The 19,816-nt window shown below is 45.8% G+C and overlaps 1 protein-coding gene across 1 annotated transcript in view; it reads left to right on the top strand.

Moving 5' to 3' along the window:
- Nucleotides 1-19,816, top strand: part of LOC124722785 (outer dynein arm-docking complex subunit 3) — a 341,284-nt gene that overhangs the window by 192,057 nt on the left and 129,411 nt on the right. The window lies entirely within an intron of this gene.

Raw genomic sequence — 19,816 nt, forward strand, 5'->3', positions numbered from 1 at the left:
TTGTTCTTAGGATAATTTGGGTTAAGTATTGTGTAAGCTGAGGGACTGATGACCTTAGCAGTTAAGTCCCATAAGATTTCACACACATTTGAACATTTTTGAACAAGAGTGGGAAATTAAACGGATTTGTAACCTGGTATTTTATTGGCATCCAGCAGTGATAAGTAACGAAACGATTTTGATCATTTAGGGTCAGTCCAAGAGAATCCTCATTTTTGTTTTTTGTCGTTTTATTATTTTCGTAATATCTAGCCCAGTAAATTTGTCATTTTGAGCTGAATGTTAAATTTCTACATCTTTACATATATGTTTCGCTAATGGCCTGCGAATGGGAATCATTTCACCTGTTTCTAGCTTCTATACTGTACATCTAACATTGTAGAGACCGATTTTCATGTCTTTCGAGCGTAGTACGAACCACATTCTCCGCAGGTAGTTTCGCGTAGAACAGTTTAGTTCAGAGGATACTACTTGTCTTGGAACGAAGTCGCCTACTACACTATTGAAACAGTTAACAAAAATCTACATAACACCACTTGCTGTCCACTAGCTTTATGCACGAGCATCTGAAAAAAATGTGAATCGTGTCTCATAGCTGAGACATATACATCAGTCTGTGAAATATTGACGGCACAGCACTGAAATTGGAAATCTCTCAAAACTTATTACACATTCACGTAACAGTTTGTGGAAGCCAAACACATAATATATAATAAACGTAGAAATTTTACATCCAGGCCGAAACGGAAAAATAGACAGGACTGGAAATGCTGGAAATTAAGAAAAAATTGAAAGACTCTCTTGGGCTGCTACGAAATATTTCGGTTGCTCATTACAACTGAAGTTCGCTAAAACAAATGCCATAAATCGCTTTAGTCTTCTTCGGTAACATTTCGGTGGGCTTTGTAAGTGTACTAGCGACGTTTCCTGCACTTCCACCACGGAAAAGATGTATAACAACGTTTAGCACTTTGCCTCTGATCTGCCTGTAGACTCTTCGTTTCTGCACACGCCAGGTAGTTGCAGTAATTGTTATTGAACGAGAAAATAGGATAGTAACCCTAAGATAAAAGTTCGTGCGGCACTGGCTACAGCAAAGTATATTGTCAATGTAATTATTACAACGTTTAATCAAATCGCATGATTTGGTCAGTTAAAAAGAATAATTTGTACTACATTGTGCATCAATAAATAAAGGTGCTATAAATATTTCATTGAGCATGATATCTAAAATCTGACATAAATGAAGAGCCAAAATAAATTTTAAATACGAGGGTAATCCGAAAAGTAAGGTCTCCTTTTTTATATAAGTACATAGACCTGTTTATTTCTACAGTGGTTTACATCAGTTTACAGCTACACTCCTGGAAATTGAAATAAGAACACCGTGAATTCATTGTCCCAGGAAGGGGAAACTTTATTGGCACATTCCTGGGGTCAGATACATCACATGATCACACTGACAGAACCACAGGCACATAGACACAGGCAACAGAGCATGCACAATGTCGGCACTAGTACAGTGTATATCCACCTTTCGCAGCAATGCAGGCTGCTATTCTCCCATGGAGACGATCGTAGAGATGCTGGATGTAGTCCTGTGGAACGGCTTGCCATGCCATTTCCACCTGGCGCCTCAGTTGGACCAGCGTTCGTGCTGGACGTGCAGACCGCGTGAGACGACGCTTCATCCAGTCCCAAACATGCTCAATGGGGGACAGATCCGGAGATCTTGCTGGCCAGGGTAGTTGACTTACACCTTCTAGAGCACGTTGGGTGGCACGGGATACATGCGGACGTGCATTGTCCTGTTGGAACAGCAAGTTCCCTTGCCGGTCTAGGAATGGTAGAACGATGGGTTCGATGACGGTTTTCATGTACCGTGCACTATTCAGTGTCCCCTCGACGATCACCAGTGGTGTACGGCCAGTGTAGGAGATCGCTCCCCACACCATGATGCCGGGTGTTGGCCCTGTGTGCCTCGGTCGTATGCAGTCCTGATTGTGGCGCTCACCTGCACGGCGCCAAACACGCATACGACCATCATTGGCACCAAGGCAGAAGCGACTCTCATCGCTGAAGACGACACGTCTCCATTCGTCCCTCCATTCACGCCTGTCGCGACACCACTGGAGGCGGGCTGCACGATGTTGGGGCGTGAGCGGAAGACGGCCTAACGGTGCGCGGGACCGTAGCCCAGCTTCATGGAGACGGTTGCGAATGGTCCTCGCCGATACCCCAGGAGCAACAGTGTCCCTAATTTGCTGGGAAGTGGCGGTGCGGTCCCCTACGGCACTGCGTAGGATCCTACGGTCTTGGCGTGCATCCGTGCGTCGCTGCGGTCCGGTCCCAGGTCGACGGGCACGTGCACCTTCCGCCGACCACTGGCGACAACATCGATGTACTGTGGAGACCTCACGCCCCACGTGTTGAGCAATTCGGCGGTACGTCCACCCGGCCTCCCGCATGCCCACTATATGCCCTCGCTTAAAGTCCGTCAACTGCACATACGGTTCACGTCCACGCTGTCGCGGCATGCTACCAGTGTTAAAGAGTGCGATGGAGCTCCGTATGCCACAGCAAACTGGCTGACACTGACGGCGGCGGTGCACAAATGCTGCGCAGCTAGCGCCATTCGACGGCCAACACCGCGGTTCCTGGTGTGTCCGCTGTGCCGTGCGTGTGATCATTGCTTGTACAGCCCTCTCGCAGTGTCCGGAGCAAGTATGGTGGGTCTGACACACCGGTGTCAATGTGTTCTTTTTTTCCATTTCCAGGAGTGTATTTTTCGACATAATCACCATTTCTGTCGATGCATTTTTGTAGACGCTGTGGCAGTTTATGTATGCCCATGTCATACCAGCTCGCCGCCATGCTGTTCGTCGTGAATTTCTGTCCGACCAGCTGCAAACTCTCTACACCACTTACGAACATTTTTGACACACATGCACGATTCACCATGCACTTCCGTCAATTGGCAATGGATTTCAATCGGTGCAGTGCCCTTTGCGTTCAAAAACCGATAACTGTGCGCAATTCGCACTTGGCGGTAACATCCAACGGGAGCTCCATTCTCAACGACTACCAAGCAAAGACTGAGCGCCTCAGCGCTGCGTTCGCATGTTTACACACAGCGCGTGAAGCACTCTAAACAGAGTTCGGTACTTATACAAAAAAAAGGAGACCCTACTTTTGGGAGTAGTCTCGTAATTGTTTGTTATGAATACACTTGAAGAAAGAAGGGACATTGGGAAATTGAGGAACGTTTGCGCAACTATCTAGCGCCGCATATTACTCGTTCTGTGCGTTCAGTGAAGAGCCGTGCTTTGTTTAGCGCGGTTCACATTGTGTAGTAATTTTTAACAATGAACTCTGTGATTGTTAGTTCCGTCAACGTAAAAGTGGGAGCCGTGATACAGCTTTTACATGAGGACAAACGTAGACATTAAGGCATTAAACGAACTCTTCTTGCAATTAATGGTGAAGATTTGATGAATGCGGGAGGAATCCTGAAATGTTGCTGAAAACTTAAGATTTGGTGAACAGGTGCACACGAGTTGACCCGTCATGTTACCGTATGGTATGAGAAAGGAGTATTTAAACTGATGCCTCGGTGATGAAGCAGTTTATCTACCGAAGTGGATTATTTATATCGAAAGCAACTTTTGTTCTGTTTCCATAATACTGTTAGTAAGCATCTTCGTGTTAGGAAACAGACTTTACTGTCCAAATGACCATATAATTACATTTCATACTCGAGGAGCTTTTCGGAATAGGAGCTGAAATTAGACAATAAGGAAGCGGCCTGTTCAGAGATGTTGATTAAATATCTATGCAAGGAACTGATAGTCTCTGGTACTTCGTAAGTGAATTGATGTTCATGTTTCATTCGTGAAAAATGGTTCTGGTAGATTAGATAAGCAAATAAATACTCAGCTGCTCAGCACCTGCTTACATATCTCTTTTTCCTGCTGGTAACACCCATTTTTTGTGTCCGGCGGTCGTAAATTACTTTATTTCTTTCGCTGGACGTCATCCTACCGTCACATCTTCATTTCCCCGAAGGCAAATGGAGGAGGTCGTGTTCACGATCTACCCTTAATTTGTGTAAACTTTTGTTTCTTCGTTCTCGTGTTTCATGTATTTGTAAAGCGTGCTTCTGAAGCAGACAGCGCGAACCATCCAGTATCTGCGTAGACGAGTGTCTACAAAAATGTGAAAAAAGCAGGAACATGAGCCATGATTGCAGGAGAGCTGAATGTCATTAGTAAGTACGAATACGTTTTTATTTCACAAAATTATTTTGTTATGTAGTTATTATTTATTATTAGGTACACCGACAAGTACAACAAACAATGTCTATTGAATTTATGTCCTACTGACAAAATAATCAGCAAAAGTTTCGAGGACTCGAATTGCAACATGGGTTGATCTCCGATTGGTAGCATACGTTGGCAACACCGCTTGCACAGGCCGTATGACTTCTTCACTTTGATCATTAGCTGAACATTCACTCTCATTCTTATGCAAACTGCAAGCTGCTTTAACTATGTAATCTGCAGCTAACTCATCTGTATCTGTGGCTCTCAGAAATACACGCCATTTCGTAGCCAATATACCGAATGCGCTTCCAACGACACGACATGCTCGAGAGAGCTGTACATTGAAACATTTTTTTCCTGAGATTTTTTTTCGGCTTTTGGATAAGGTCTGATTAGGTACCTTTGAAGTGCAGAGCCTTCGTCACCAACGATAACGTGAGAAACGGGGATTTGTGTGTAGTGGGATTGGAGGTAGAATTTTATTTCCAGCAATATATTGTCGTTAGAATACTGAATTCTCAAAACTAGTAGTGCCACTATGTCGTCCATAGTTTTCTATATAAACGGCCACAAACTTTTGGAGTGGGTCTACCAAAGCTGAAAAAACGAGTGAAAACTAATTTTTGTAACAATAGTAGTCAGGTACACTATTCTTGGGACATTTTAATTTGATGGGTTTTCCATCTATGCTTCCAACACGATTCGGAAAACCCCATAGTGCTGAAAAATCTTCCTCAGCTTTGGTCCACACTGTGGCGTTGGAGGACACAAACAGATTGGCTGAAAAATGTTCCACATTTCTTGTTGTGGTTGGCAGGAGAGCCAACACCGTCTTACTAGAGGAAGCCGAAAGGCACGCGTTTTAGCTCACGCAGGCTGGCGTGAGGTCTGGAACAGGACAAGGAAATTAGAATTTAGAAAAAACGGACGCAGCTGGTCGAATACTTAACTTTAATCCATTAATGGTGAACGTCGCTCTTGTCGGTACATGATTCAGTATCAATAGTAACTGGTAATGGCGCCTTGCTAGGTCGTAGCAAATGACGTAGCTGAAGGCTATGCTAACTATCGTCTCGGCAAATGAGAGCGTATTTTGTCAGTGAACCATCGTTAGCAAAGTCGGTTGTACAAATGGGGCGAGTGCTAGGAAGTCTCTCTAGACCTGCCGTGTGGCGGCGCTCGGTCTGCAATCACTGATAGTGGCGACACGCGGGTCCGACGTATACTAACGGACCGCGGCCGATTTAAAGGCTACCACCTAGCAAGTGTGGTGTCTGGCGGTGACACCACATTTCTCGATAAACTTCACACACTATCTTGCGAACAGTTGAACGACCCAAGCAGAAATAAAAAGTGATGGTCTGCAAACTGTCGCCTGTAGCAAAATATCTGCAAAACGTGAGTTTGATGGCATAGATAACTTGTTTCTCACTTATGTTGACATGTTCAGAAAATTCCAGGCAACAACACTAGCAATACTGTAGAAAGAGCTGGCTACACTCTTTGTAAGAACAGAGATGACCGAGCGGGGTGGCGCAGTCGTTAGACACTGGACTCGCATTCGGGAGGACGACAGTTCAATCCTGCGTCCGGCCATCCTGATTTAGGTTTTCCGTGATTTCCCTAAATCACTCCAGGCAAATGCCGGGATGGTTCCTCTGAAAGGGCACGGCCGACTTCCTTCCCAATCCTTCCATAATCCGATGAGACTGATGACCACGCTGTCTGGTCTCCTTCCCCAAAACCAACCAACCAACCAACAGAGATGAGAGAGCTTCGTACACCTGTTCACTCACATGGAGTATCCACTCTCCGCTCTCCATTGCAGTCTGATAATTCTCCCTATTTCTGAATGAATAATAATACGGCATATGGCTCGGTATATATGCCCCAGTTTATCACAGTATGAATTCCATTGGCTCATCAGCCAATGATTCGTTTGAAAATCTATGTCACTTCTATGACAATGACGAGTCCCATTCTCAATCATATTGGATATTGGTATTTGTAAATAATAACTAATGTTTGTAATGTATATTACTTATTATTATGTTTGAAATGTTAACTGACATATTGAAGTAGGTTACTCTTCATATAAGATAGATGCGAGTATATTTTTGATTAACTTACCTCAAAGAAACTGCTAATATTTCCCTAGTTCCAATAGATCTTCTCCAGTTCATTGTGATCTTCTCAATGTTCTGTTGCAGTAGGTCATGTAGTTCCTAGCAACTTTTGTAAGATGGCAAGAACTAGGCCCCTTACATGAAGTCATTAAAGGTCACCAAACTCACATTGAGTGAACAGTAGGGCTGAACAAAAATGTTGGGTGATGGTTTAAAGTAATTCACGCGACATGAAAACTTTGTGGAAACGCGTAGATTTACTGGAGCCTAGTTTATCCTAAGGAAGTATTCAGAGTTGACCGTGACTGTGCTGGGGAACGGCAAAGGGAAGCGCCAATAGGCAACTTAGGACGGCTCAAACTCTGAGAAAGCTGTAACGGGGTGCGGCCTCGAGCTGCCTTAAGATGAGTAATAGTGAGGGCGGGGTGGTTGACCCCATGCTGGTGTACCAGGAAGCAGATGGAGAACTTGTACACCTGTTGATAAATGTCCGTCGTCCCATTTTCAGTGAAACATGCGAGAAAGCCGCGCAAAGCTACGGTGGAGCGGTCAACAGAGGCCAATATATGCGTGTTCGTGACTATAGCAACTTCATGCTGAACTCATGGTCTGCAGAGTCTGAAGTAAATCAGGTGAAGAGCGACAGAATGAAATACGCCAGCCTCTGATGGGAATGTAGGACCAAGGAATTTGAAGTACTCTCCTGGGAGTCAGAATTCCGGAAAAATTGGTGTTTTGTGCAGACGCTAACCTTGATGGGTAGCCTGGGAGGAGCTAAATAGCAGAAGTTGAGAGGAAGGGAAATTTTGTGGGAATTTGTTCACTTCCCAGAGCAGGCATTGGTCGGCGCTGGGAAGCGACGCATAATTAATGCGACTTGCGCTGCAATTGGCGTAAGTGATTTTACTGGAGGGGAAACTGAGGCCAAGAGCGGACTGGGAGAAGTCTCCGTAGCGCTCTTCCGGTCCAGCTTGCCTAGAGTGCGGACGTGGCGTTCTTTACTGTCCTTGCCTGAGAGAGAATGAACATCTCTGCAGTTTAGGACTTAGCAAACAGAAAGATTGAGCTCGGTGATAGAAAGTTTTCGTTCAGCTATGTACTGAGCAAGATAGCTAGGAGTGAATAGACGAGCGCAGCCTTGCAGCACCACGAGGTTGGCCGACGTCCACACAACGACGACGACCCGCCACACTGAATTCGGTGATATTGCGCCTGCTCTGGCTCGAATTTGGCCACTGATTAATTTGTCGCATCACGTCGGCAAAGTTTCCACGAGGGTTTCACGGGCCGTGTATTGTAGAATTCTTCTCGCACTTCGCATTACGCCTGGGTCAGTCGATAGGAATTAATTTTTATTTATCGCACTTTACTCCACGTAAACGCAATTTATTACCACTGCCTGTTAGGAGAGTCATGTAATGTGATGGCTGAAGGTCGAGAGTTAAAATAAATTTGTGCTAATCGAATGCATCTGTTTTGAATCAAGTAGTTGAAATCCCAAGTCACTTTCTTAATTAATTTTATGTTCAACATTTGGATTTGGTGTTCAATAGCTGAATATAACATCAATGTGCACCCCTTTTTAATGAAAAGGAATCAATTCTGAATCAATTAATGTCAACACTGCCACCACAGTTCAATCAGGAGTCACAGGGACTAATTACTTTCTTTGCATTATCCGATATTGTGGCAGTTTTTCACTCTCTGTTGATCTGTTAGTCAATTACCTGGGGTGAACACACGCCAAAGCCAGATAAGTGACGGGTGGGATGTTACACTTTGTCTTGACACACGGAAATATAAAAAGAATCTAAGTTCATGTGACTGCAGTTCATTACAGAGACGGTGGTATTAACCAAGTTGCTTTGTTTTTTTCATTAATTCAGGAACGTGGACAGCACAGCCGTACGTCATAGTCATCTGCGTTCTCATGCGCTACCTCTCATTCGTTAGTATGGTGGTGCCATTTTTCAAGAGGATAATGCAAGTGCACATATGACACGCGTCTGTATGATTTTGAGGTACTCTTGTGGCCGGCAAGATCCCCAGATCTCTCCCATACGTGGGACCAGCTCCGGCCCAGTGGCAGTGCCAGTATCCAGGGTACCTCAGTTGTGTTGGCGAGCCACTATACAGGGATACAAGGGCATTATGACACTCACAGGGGGCTTATACTGCCAGGTTCACTGTAAAATTAACTTTCTACCCTCTCAAACAGGGAAATTTCATTTCGTTTCCTCCTCTCCAGGGTGCTTCACCTTTCTCAGCAGGCAGTGTATTAAGCCCTTTTTGAAACTGTCTTCTCATTCGCACACTTGACGACTTGTTTATTTTGGAATCTTTTAAAACCAAATCCCTTCGACAGCATCATTCTGCTCCGAGCTTCCCCACTAGTCTTGAAGTCCAGTTTTGTGTAACAGCAGTTGTGAAGTTTTCGCAAAGTTGGTAATTCTTTGTATTTTTCGTAATATAGCACAAACGGCTGCCTAATGATACAGTTATCCACATCGTAAATCGATATAAATTGTAGCCACTTGTCTCTATCTTGTTGCGTGTAGGTACTTGAATCCCACTCCACTCAGCGTTACATCTCTCCTGTCGTAATTTACACATCATTGACTTACTCGACCTTGGGCAATCCGTAATCTTTTCCACGAGCACTGTCACACCTTTCTGCTTCTACTCATCAATACATTTAATGATCTTAACAGCAAGCCGTCTTTGCAATGTGTAAAGAGATCTCCACCCCCTCGTCCTCTTACGGAATTATGGGCAGCCCCGCTGGATTCGTGGTGTCAGTTCCCTCCAGCACTACTTCAGACATCGTCGAGTCCAGCCACGTCGTGTTGCGCCACTTCAGTGTGCTCGAGGAGCCCTACACGATATTAAGCAGGTGTACCAGTTTCTCTGGCTGTTCAGTGTATTACGGGTGAGTGCGTGTGAAGTAGGATTAACAACTTTTTGACACGTATCATAAGGACAAACCTTATAAAAACACGCGAGAAGGCGCCTTACCATTCGTAGCATTTCTTACCTAGGTAAGAGGCTTCATTTTGTGATGTGGAATAAAGAGCGTTAGAAGCATCACGGTTGTTAGTAAGACATTTTCTGAGGAGTCTATGAGGTGGGTAATAAATTTTTCATTTTCTGCCACCTCCTTCTATGTGGCTAGGGTCACGTCCTGAAGATCATTATGGGTTCTTGGTGCGGGGTCGGGCCAGTTTCCTCGTATGGCAAGTTACGTTATTGCACTTACGTTTTGAATAGAGCTTAGGTCTAGTGCAGAAGAAATTCAATTAAGAAGATAAATCTCATTCTACTCTACAAACCACTCCTGCACCATCGCTGACATGTGTAGGAGGCTGTCCCGCTGGAAACAGATTACTCTCTCAGGATATAGTCGTCGCATTTATGGGACCGCAACATTGCTTATAATATGTATATACTGGGCAGCATCAAGTTGACCATCCATCGTGTGAAGCATCCCAAGTACACGGGAACACATGCAGCTCCAAACTGTCACAGACACACCACCATTTCAAGACGATTCATGGATGTATCTGAGGTCGAACCGGAAGCGCGTATACTCGTACCGGACCATCGTTCGCTAAGAAATGTCACGTCCCGCCAGTCATTATCGGCACTGTCCTCAGCAAACGCTAACTGGTAGACTCGATGACTGCGGAGCCTCTCCTTGATGGCTGCTAGTTTGCTAATCATTCCGGCCTCCCGAAGCCGGAGTCGAACCGTGTCCATCGACTCGGGAAATGCAGTAATATGTTTCAACTGCGTCGCGTTTAGAAAGGGATTTTGCCGTGGCTTGGTGACAAGTCCAGTTTCCTGAATAGGCGTTGTTAAACGCCAATATCTAGTTACTACACGCCTACCGGATTCTCCAGTACCTTGATAACGTTTTATCCATAGTCGCGCAGTGCTCCCAGGAACGTCATACCGTGCCTCACCCTCCGATTTCGTCAAATTCCTTTCCTCCACAAGAACAGACACGGTAACGAATAGCCCGGTGACGATGAGGCATGCCGCATGAACAATGTGTCTCGACTGAAAGCGACATGATGCAGGTATTTGATCTCGCTCGTGCACTGCCATTCGCTATTACAGAACGAATGGTGTGCTTGCATACCTAACTCGCCACGACAGACTGTCAATCTCTTAACTTCTAATATCAATGAAACTGTGTGAATAATTTTCACGTATTATGTAAAATTGAGATAGAAAATTTAAGTTTCGACTCCAGGGGGGTCATTATCCACCAGAAGTAACTCTCACTGTCGCATATCATCGAAATGTGTTTCATATAATACTACTGAGGGCTTCATAGACTTGAAATTGTTGAACCAGAAGAATGTGTCTTTTATGGCGAAAAAGAAGAAAAGAGATTCATATGGATTCGAGCGTTAGACACTTTGTATACGAGGGTTGCCCAGAAAGTAATGCACCGCATTTTTTTTCTCGGCCGAAAACAATGCTAAGAATGCGAAACTCCTGTGTGAGCGGGTCAAGTTTCCGTCACTTCCGACAGATGGCGTAGCTGGAGGAAAGTTTCAAAATGGCGTCTGTATGAGATGTATGTGACAAGCAACGTGCCATCATTGAATTTCTCACGGCAGAGAAAGAAACTATGGGAAATATTCACAAACGCTTGTGCAAAGCCTATGGAGCATTTGCTGTCGACAGAAGTACAGTTAGTCACTGGGCACGGAGGGTGAGATCATCAGAAGGCGGTTCGGCGGAGCTCCACGATTTGCAACTGCTGGGGAGGAGAGCATACACGGCTGTCACACCTGACATCTTGCAGCGAGCTGATGTCATTCGCGAGGACAGACGCACTACGACTCGACAGTTGGCAGTTGGCGCCGCATCTGTCAATCAGCAAAGGAAGTGTGGATGTAACTATGGTGGGTCACAAATCACACAGAAAAAAACATTAGTCTTGATTTGATGCAATGTTTTGAAGCTGAGGGGGAGGCCTTCTTGTCCCAGATTGTGACAGGTGACGAAACCTGGTTTCACCATTTTGAAACAAAACGACAGTCGATGGAATGGCGCCATTCCCACTCCCCACAGAAGAAAAAAATCAAAGCAACTTCTTCTGCCAGTAAGATCATGATCACCGTTTTCTGGGACTGTGACGGTGTGGTTTTCATTGATGTGATGCCAAGAGGTGGTACCATTAATTCAGAAACATATGTCGACACATTAACAAAACTCAAGATGCGCTTCTGGCGGCTTCGGCGCCACAGCAACCCAGGAGATCTTTTGCTGCAATACGATAACGCTCGGCCTCACCCAAGTCTAAGGACTGCTGGAGACATCGAAGAACAGGGCTGGACAGTGTTACCCCATCCATCCTACAGCCCTGACCTAGCTCCCTCGGACTTCCATTTGTTTGGGCCATAAAAGGATGCCATTTGTGGAAGACATTTTGAGGACGATGAGGAGGTGATTCACACAGTGAAGCACCTGCTCTGCCACCAGGACCGACAGGGCATACACGCCCTCGTTTCGCGCTGGAGGAAGGCCATAGAACGGGTTGGAGATTACGTGGAAAAATAGGGTGTGTAGATGAAACGCCATGCTTTCGTGTGTGTAATTCTCCTTATGTTCAATAAGGAATTGCTGAAGAAAAAAAAAGTGGTGCATTACTTTCTGGGTAACCCTCGTATAAAGCCTGCAAATTGTTTATTCAGCTACAGTAACCACTTAGGAATTTATATCTATCAGTTAACATGCACTAAATTTACAGCTAATACTGGACTTTTGATAAAAATATGGAAATACCACAAACACAACACATTACTATGCCTAATACGGTGTAGGAAAACTGTTGGCATCCAAAACAGCTTCCAGTCATCATGGAATGGATAAATACAAGTGCTGTATAGTTTTCAAACGAATGTTGTACCATTTGTCCTGCAAAGTAATGGCAAGTTCAGGTAACAATGACGGAGGCAAATTGTGATCAGCACAGTTCTCTCCAAAGCAGACCACAAAGGCCGAGTGATGTTGAGATCTGGTGATATGGTAGCTATCAGAGATACAACAATTCATCCTCAAACTCACGAAGCCAGTCCCGTATGATGCAAGCTATGTGAACAACGGCCCTGTCGTCTTAGAACACAATATCACCACTGGGGAACAGACGTTACGACATGGGATGCACCTGATAAACCAAAATGGTCTCATAATCCCTGGCAACAATGTGACCTAGCAGAGTAATCATGGGACCTATGGAATACCATGTATATGGGTACTTTGGTTATGGAAACACCCCGACACGAGTACTAACAGTTTGCCCATGTTCACATCACCTAGGTCAGACATAATGCACTCACAGCTGTACAGAACACTGTTCCGACCATGACTAACACTTACAAGCACTTAAGTATTGGGGCAACAAGGACATGAGGAAAATTTGTTAGTGCGGGTTGCCTACATTCAGGGTCAACTATACATACAGGGGCAAACTTGTTGTTCTCTTTTGATTGACAGGTCCTTAACCTATTGTTCTGCCAATAGGATTATGACCTCATGGGGATAATCCTTCCTTTTCATTGACAGGTCCTTAACCTTCTGTTCTCTCATGCATGGCTCTCCCCCTCCTCCTCCCCCTCCCCTATCCCTGAAGGAATTCCCCCTGCCGATACAACCACACTAGTGATATCAACTTTAATGACTAATTAAACAGATCGATAAATTAATTAAACCCCACTTCTGGGAATCGCCCCCCCTGCCCATCCCCTCCCCCCCCCCCCATCTGGAAACTGACGGGAAAAGGACTCAGTCTGCGCTGGAGAGGTAGGATCTTACGACAGGAAATTCAATTATGTAGCATAGTATACACTGTTTATTTATAAAATTCAATTTTCAGGGGCTGGATCTCACTTTTATTTGGTGGGAAAAGCTCACATCCAGCAATTACATGTCCTAATTACGTAATTACACTGCTGCAGATCGGAAGTGTCGTCTTGTTGGAAAATTTTCGTATGTGTTCTCACCTTGAGATTCAGGGATCGACTGAGCTAGTGCATAGCGCCACCGCCAGATGACATCCATCCCACCTGTAACCCTCGCCCCCTTCCCCCCCCCCCTCCCCCCCACTCTCCCAGAAAAAAATTGGTAGGAAGAAGACTCACTCTGTGCTGGAGAGGAAGGACCTCACAACATGAAATTCAGATCAGTCAATGATATATTTATACATATTCTTTATTTAATCAGTTTATGGGAGACAGGGTTCCCCCACTTGGGTAGACATTATGAATGCACCCTCCACCATTGCTCCTCATGACATAAGAACTGTAATAACCAGGTTATGGAATAAAGTGCAGTATAGTAGCCACCGTTTGGGGTCTCCAACGTGTGTATCTATCATCAGGGCGACGCCACAAAGGGCAAAACAGGCGTCCGCGTCGGCCAGGAGAGAGAGACCCACTCCTGCGCCAGCTATGCTCGCCCGGAATGTGACCTCGCTATTGGGGTTTTAAAGCACTATAGAAATCCTAAATTGGTTCTCTGTGCTACATCTGGAAGACGGCAAGCTCTACTGCGTGATAGGATAGAGTCAACAGCAAATAACGCTGCAAGACAGAGTCCACTGTGATGTACTGAGAAGCACTAAACACGACACACTTAAACGACAGCGCAGTCCATAGCAGTAGTTGCCATGGGTAGATGTTGGACATCGCTGAATGTCTAAAGGACATTAGAGCTTGCCTTCTTCCAGATGTAGCAGAGAGAACCAATTTAGAAATTCTATAGTACTTTAAAACCGCAATAGCGAGGTCACATTCCGGGCGAGCATAGCTGGCGCAGGAGTGGGTCTCTCTCTCCTGGCCGGCGTGGACGCCTGTTTTGACTTTTGTCGCGTCGCCCTGATGGTAGATACACACGTTGCAGACCCCAAACGGTGGCTACTATACTGCACTTTATTCAGTAACCTGGTGATTACAGTTCTTATGACATGAGGAGCAATGGTGCAGCCACAGTCGTGGACACGCGTTTATGTCAGAGTGCACCACCCCCTGCCATGGAGTGCTTCCGTGGATGATTGGAGTGGTAGGAATTCAGATGTTATTGATACATCCAATGCAAAATTCCGTCGGTTTGAATCTTCCCTCACACGTCCGCTTCTGTCGCGCTCACCTCACACTGGTCACTTCAGTGGGCAAGACCAGACAGGTCGGCGCATTCTTCGTACCCAGCTCAGGCTGGGTTGCCGACTCCTCGCAACCCCCGCTGCAGCCAACCACAGCACACTGCAAAACAAGCAACTGCAGCTTGGACGTCTACAGTAGTTCTAAACAATTCCACCCTAAATAGTTTCAGCAGTTTAAAAAATCCACTTTACCCAATCCGAGGCAGCGATGTTGTTGACCATACACTTCGAATTTCTCACGCGAAATGTAGATTCCTCCCGTTTGTACGAGTTATTTTTGAAGATAGAAGAAATGGGAAAATGCACACGTTTCCACGTCGCTAAAGTATCGTTACTTGTTATGAAAATCCTGTACGTTACTATGGCATAGGCTACATTCCCTCTAAGTATTATTTCAACAGGTAGAAAAATGTCTTCTTTTATTAGTCATGTCCTGCATCACAGGACTAGAGTATTAAACTCATGGAGTGCTCATATTTACCACTGTCACAGGATGCCTCCTATCTTTCAGACTCTCTCTTAAGGTAACACCACAGAGAAGTTGTGAATATAAGGTTTATACTGCGTACCACTTTACAAATTCGATAATACATCTCTCCCTGTGTAGGCGAGAGATTTAATTATGGTTAAGAGAAAAACACCAAGTCAAGAATCATATCTGTGGGCCCTAGCCATCGTTTACACCCACCAGGGGGGATGTCACTGATGTAAAACTGACAGTCTAATTAATTAAATTGATCGTGAGAGTTACTTTGGATGGCGAGTAATTTTTCTTTTTCGGTAGTCAGATTACACTCACTGGGTAGTTCAAATGGGAGTCTGTGGACGAAAGACGATGTTCTTTTCGAGTAACACTATTGAGAACGGACATTTGAAGCTGACCACAGAAGGACTCTACCGCCAGCAACATACATTTTACGTAAGGAACGCATTATTAAAAACACGATCAAAACGAGTATGTTACCGTCATCCTGCATAAAAAGCTGTCTCGGTTCTACAGGCACGCACAAGAGTCGCTGATAGCGTTATGCTTTCTGGTAGGAATACAGTCTGCGATTTGGAACCAAGTTTATCCAGTCAACCACATACTTGCAATGGATCCTCTGGAGACATGTTTTAATGATTACAGGAACTGGTGAATCATATTCATGTCACGCTCATATCTCGAAACGAGTCACCTTTTTCGAACTTAGCTGCTATAGCAAAACTTCAACGTGGTTTTAGAAAGTGTCTCTGCATCTTGTAACTGTTCCTCAGTCTCTGTCCCACCCTCCCTGCAGCTTCGTCCATGTGATCGTCCCAATTTAAGTCAGAACTGAACAGATGTCAGAGAGCGCTATATTTACCAAATTCTGCTCCCCATGGAGAAACAGATTGAAATGAGTTAATGCGACAGGACCATCCTTTTTAGCCACTTGGTGGAAATAGGGATGTTCTGTCATAGCTCCACCAGCAGTGTACAATGCGTAAGGCCAGCGCCAAACGAAGCTTTCTCCTGAACATGAGGAGATCTGCACCCCTCAGGGCACATTCACGTCTCTCACTCATGCATTCGTAGGTCATCGTTAGTTTTTATCATCCAACAGAGAAAAAAAGACTGTAAAAGCTTGGCTAAATTCATCTGACAGAGAAGTCAATAGGATTTTCCCACATTTCTCTCTTCCGAAATGTCGAAAACAAATACTGTCTTTGTGCTGTCATCGAGCATATGTGGCGATCCTATTAAATATAAAGGTATTGATCCATTGGATCAGGTGGTCAATGATCGAAGTCGCTTGCACGGACCAATGAAAAGTTTCATCGCCTGTACTGCAGGAGGGCATATCCCACAGGGTGTCAGTCACAAGAGAGGGTCCCTCTTTTGGGATGGAAAATGACATAAAATCGATAAAATTCGAGGAAAACCTGGTATAATCACGAGAAATTGATGTGAGATACGTAAAAATTGAGGGAAATACCAAAAATTTGTAAAATCGCAAAACCTTAGTAAAATTACAGAAACTGGCTGAGAATATATAAAATTAGAGACAAATACCATGAAGAGTACTGAGCAAAATCAACAAAATTGCTTGTTCTGGAGGAGGAGAGTAAACTGATGCTACATATACACACCTTAATAGTGGAAGGAGGAGGCACCCTATCACACAGTAGAGCTTACCTTCTTGGGATGTATTGTAGAGAACCAATTTAGGAATTCTATAGCGCTTTAAAACGTCAATCGTGATGTCACATTCCAGGCGAGCACGGCCAGCACGGGAGTGGGTTTCTCTTTCCTGGCCAGCTCAGATGGCGCTATCCTGCAGTTGGCACACGCAATGCTTCGTTATCGCGATTTTGGGTGTTTGGTAGGATTTTTTTTGACCAGATATCTTTAGTGGAAACATTGTGGTTGACAAGGGTGTTTGTGTTCTCAAACGTCGGTGTGTACAAGAACTCAGCTATATTTAGCACTACGATCAGTTTCTGATGGATATTTCGTTACTTGATTTGCATAATGTTGAAAATATGTTTTATTATGAAGAAGGACCATTGTAAGGTGGAGGTGAGTTTTTTTAAGCGATCTGTGTGACTCCTGTGGCAACGGCCTTGCCGCAGTGGATACACCGGTTCCCGTCAGATCACCGAAGTTAAGCGCTGTCGGACGTGGCCGGCACTTGGATGGGTCACCATCCGGTCCGCCATATGCTGTTGCCATTTTTCGGGGTGCACTCAGCTTCGTGATGCCAATTGAGGAGCTACTCGACCGAATAGAAGCGGCTCCGGTCAAAGAAAACCACCGTAACGACCGGGAGAGTGGTGTGCTGACCACACGCCCCTCCTAACCGCATCCTCAGTGAGGATGACACGGCGGTCGGATGGTCCCGATGGGCCACCAGTGGCCTGATGACGGAGTACTATGTGACTCCTGTAAATTGTTATACAGTTCCTTTTATAGAGTAGTGCATATGGATTACTTCACTCTATTTTTGATATCTAAATTGCGTCAGATTTCCTTTGTCTCCAGCATTAGGCAGTAGGAATACAGTATCAGAGGAGAGATGAAAACCTGCATCATCCTGTTTGGAGATGTTGGTTGACACAGATAGACAGGGAGAGACAGAGACATGAAGCGAGTCTGGAATTTACTGATCAACGGAAGGCCACCCCTTGATGCTTTTTCTGGTGACCGAAGGAAGCCTATATGCATTCTGTGGTATCTGGTATTTAGTAATGTGATCCGTAATTAGGACACTGGGCTGTTTTGACCTTCGTGACGTCGCCCTGGCGATACAAACACATGTAGGAGACCCCAAACGGTGGCTACTGTGCTGCACTTCATTGCATTACCTCGTGATTATGGTTATTATGTCATATTATGTCATGGGGAGCAATGGTGGGGGATTCAGTCATGACATCTACCCAAGTCTCCCACAAACTGATTAAATACAGAATATGTATAAATATGTTATTGAATTTGATCTGAATTTCGTGTTGTGAGTTCCTTCCTCTCCAGCACAGAGGGAGTCTTTTGCTACCAATTTTTTCTGGGAGGGTTGTGAGGAATGGCGAGGAGTAGGTTGGGGGGGGGAGGGGACATTCTCTGGTGGTGGCAATGTACACTAGCTCAGTCGAGCCCTGCATGTCAAAGTGAGCACACGCACAAAAATTTCGCAGTAACACACCTCCAATCTGCAGCAATTTCATTACGTAATTATGACATATACACTCCTGGAAATGGAAAAAAGAACACATTGACACCGGTGTGTCAGACCCACCATACTTGCTCCGGACACTGCGAGAGGGCTGTACAAGCAATGATCACACGCACGGCACAGCGGACACACCAGGAACCGCGGTGTTGGCCGTCGAATGGCGCTAGCTGCGCAGCATTTGTGCACCGCCGCCGTCAGTGTCAGCCAGTTTGCTGTGGCATACGGAGCTCCATCGCAGTCTTTAACACTGGTAGCATGCCGCGACAGCGTGGACGTGAACCGTATGTGCAGTTGACGGACTTTGAGCGAGGGCGTATAGTGGGCATGCGGGAGGCCGGGTGGACGTACCGCCGAATTGCTCAACACGTGGGGCGTGAGGTCTCCACAGCACATCGATGTTGTCGCCAGTGGTCGGCGGAAGGTGCACGTGCCCATCGACCTGGGACCGGACCGCAGCGACGCACGGATGCACGCCAAGACCGTAGGATCCTACGCAGTGCCGTAGGGGACCGCACCGCCACTTCCCAGCAAATTAGGGACACTGTTGCTCCTGGGGTATCGGCGAGGACCATTCGCAACCGTCTCCATGAAGCTGGGCTACGGTCCCACACATCGTTAGGCCGTCTTCCGCTCACGCCCCAACATCGTGCAACCCGCCTCCAGTGGTGTCGCGACAGGCGTGAATGGAGGGACGAATGGAGACGTGTCGTCTTTAGCGATGAGAGTCGCTTCTGCCTTGGTGCCAATGATGGTCGTATGCGTGTTTGGCGCCGTGCAGGTGAGCGCCACAATCAGGACTGCATACGACCGAGGCACACAGGGCCAACACCCGGCATCATGGTGTGGGGAGCGATCTCCTACACTGGCCGTACACCACTGGTGATCGTCGAGGGGACACTGAATAGTGCACGGTACATCCAAACCGTCATCGAACCCATCGTTCTACCATTCCTAGACCGGCAAGGGAACTTGCTGTTCCAACAGGACAATGCACGTCCGCATGTATCCCGTGCCACCCAACGTGCTCTAGAAGGTGTAAGTCAACTACCATGGCCAGCAAGATCTCCGGATCTGTCCCCCATTGAGCATGTTTGGGACTGGATGAAGCGTCGTCTCACGCGGTCTGCACGTCCAGCACGAACGCTGGTCCAACTGAGGCGCCAGGTGGAAATGGCATGGCAAGCCGTTCCACAGGACTACATCCAGCATCTCTACGATCGTCTCCATGGGAGAATAGCAGCCTGCATTGCTGCGAAAGGTGGATATACACTGTACTAGTGCCGACATTGTGCATGCTCTGTTGCCTGTGTCTATGTGCCTGTGGTTCTGTCAGTGTGATCATGTGATGTATCTGACCCCAGGAATGTGTCAATAAAGTTTCCCCTTCCTGGGACAATGAATTCACGGTGTTCTTATTTCAATTTCCAGGAGTGTAGTTGCTGTATGTGAGCTTTTCCCACCAAATAAAAGTGAGATCCATCACCTGCAAATTGAATTTTATAA

The sequence above is a fragment of the Schistocerca piceifrons genome, chromosome X, assembly GCF_021461385.2.
Source record: "Schistocerca piceifrons isolate TAMUIC-IGC-003096 chromosome X, iqSchPice1.1, whole genome shotgun sequence".
Classification (NCBI taxonomy): domain Eukaryota; kingdom Metazoa; phylum Arthropoda; class Insecta; order Orthoptera; family Acrididae; genus Schistocerca; species Schistocerca piceifrons.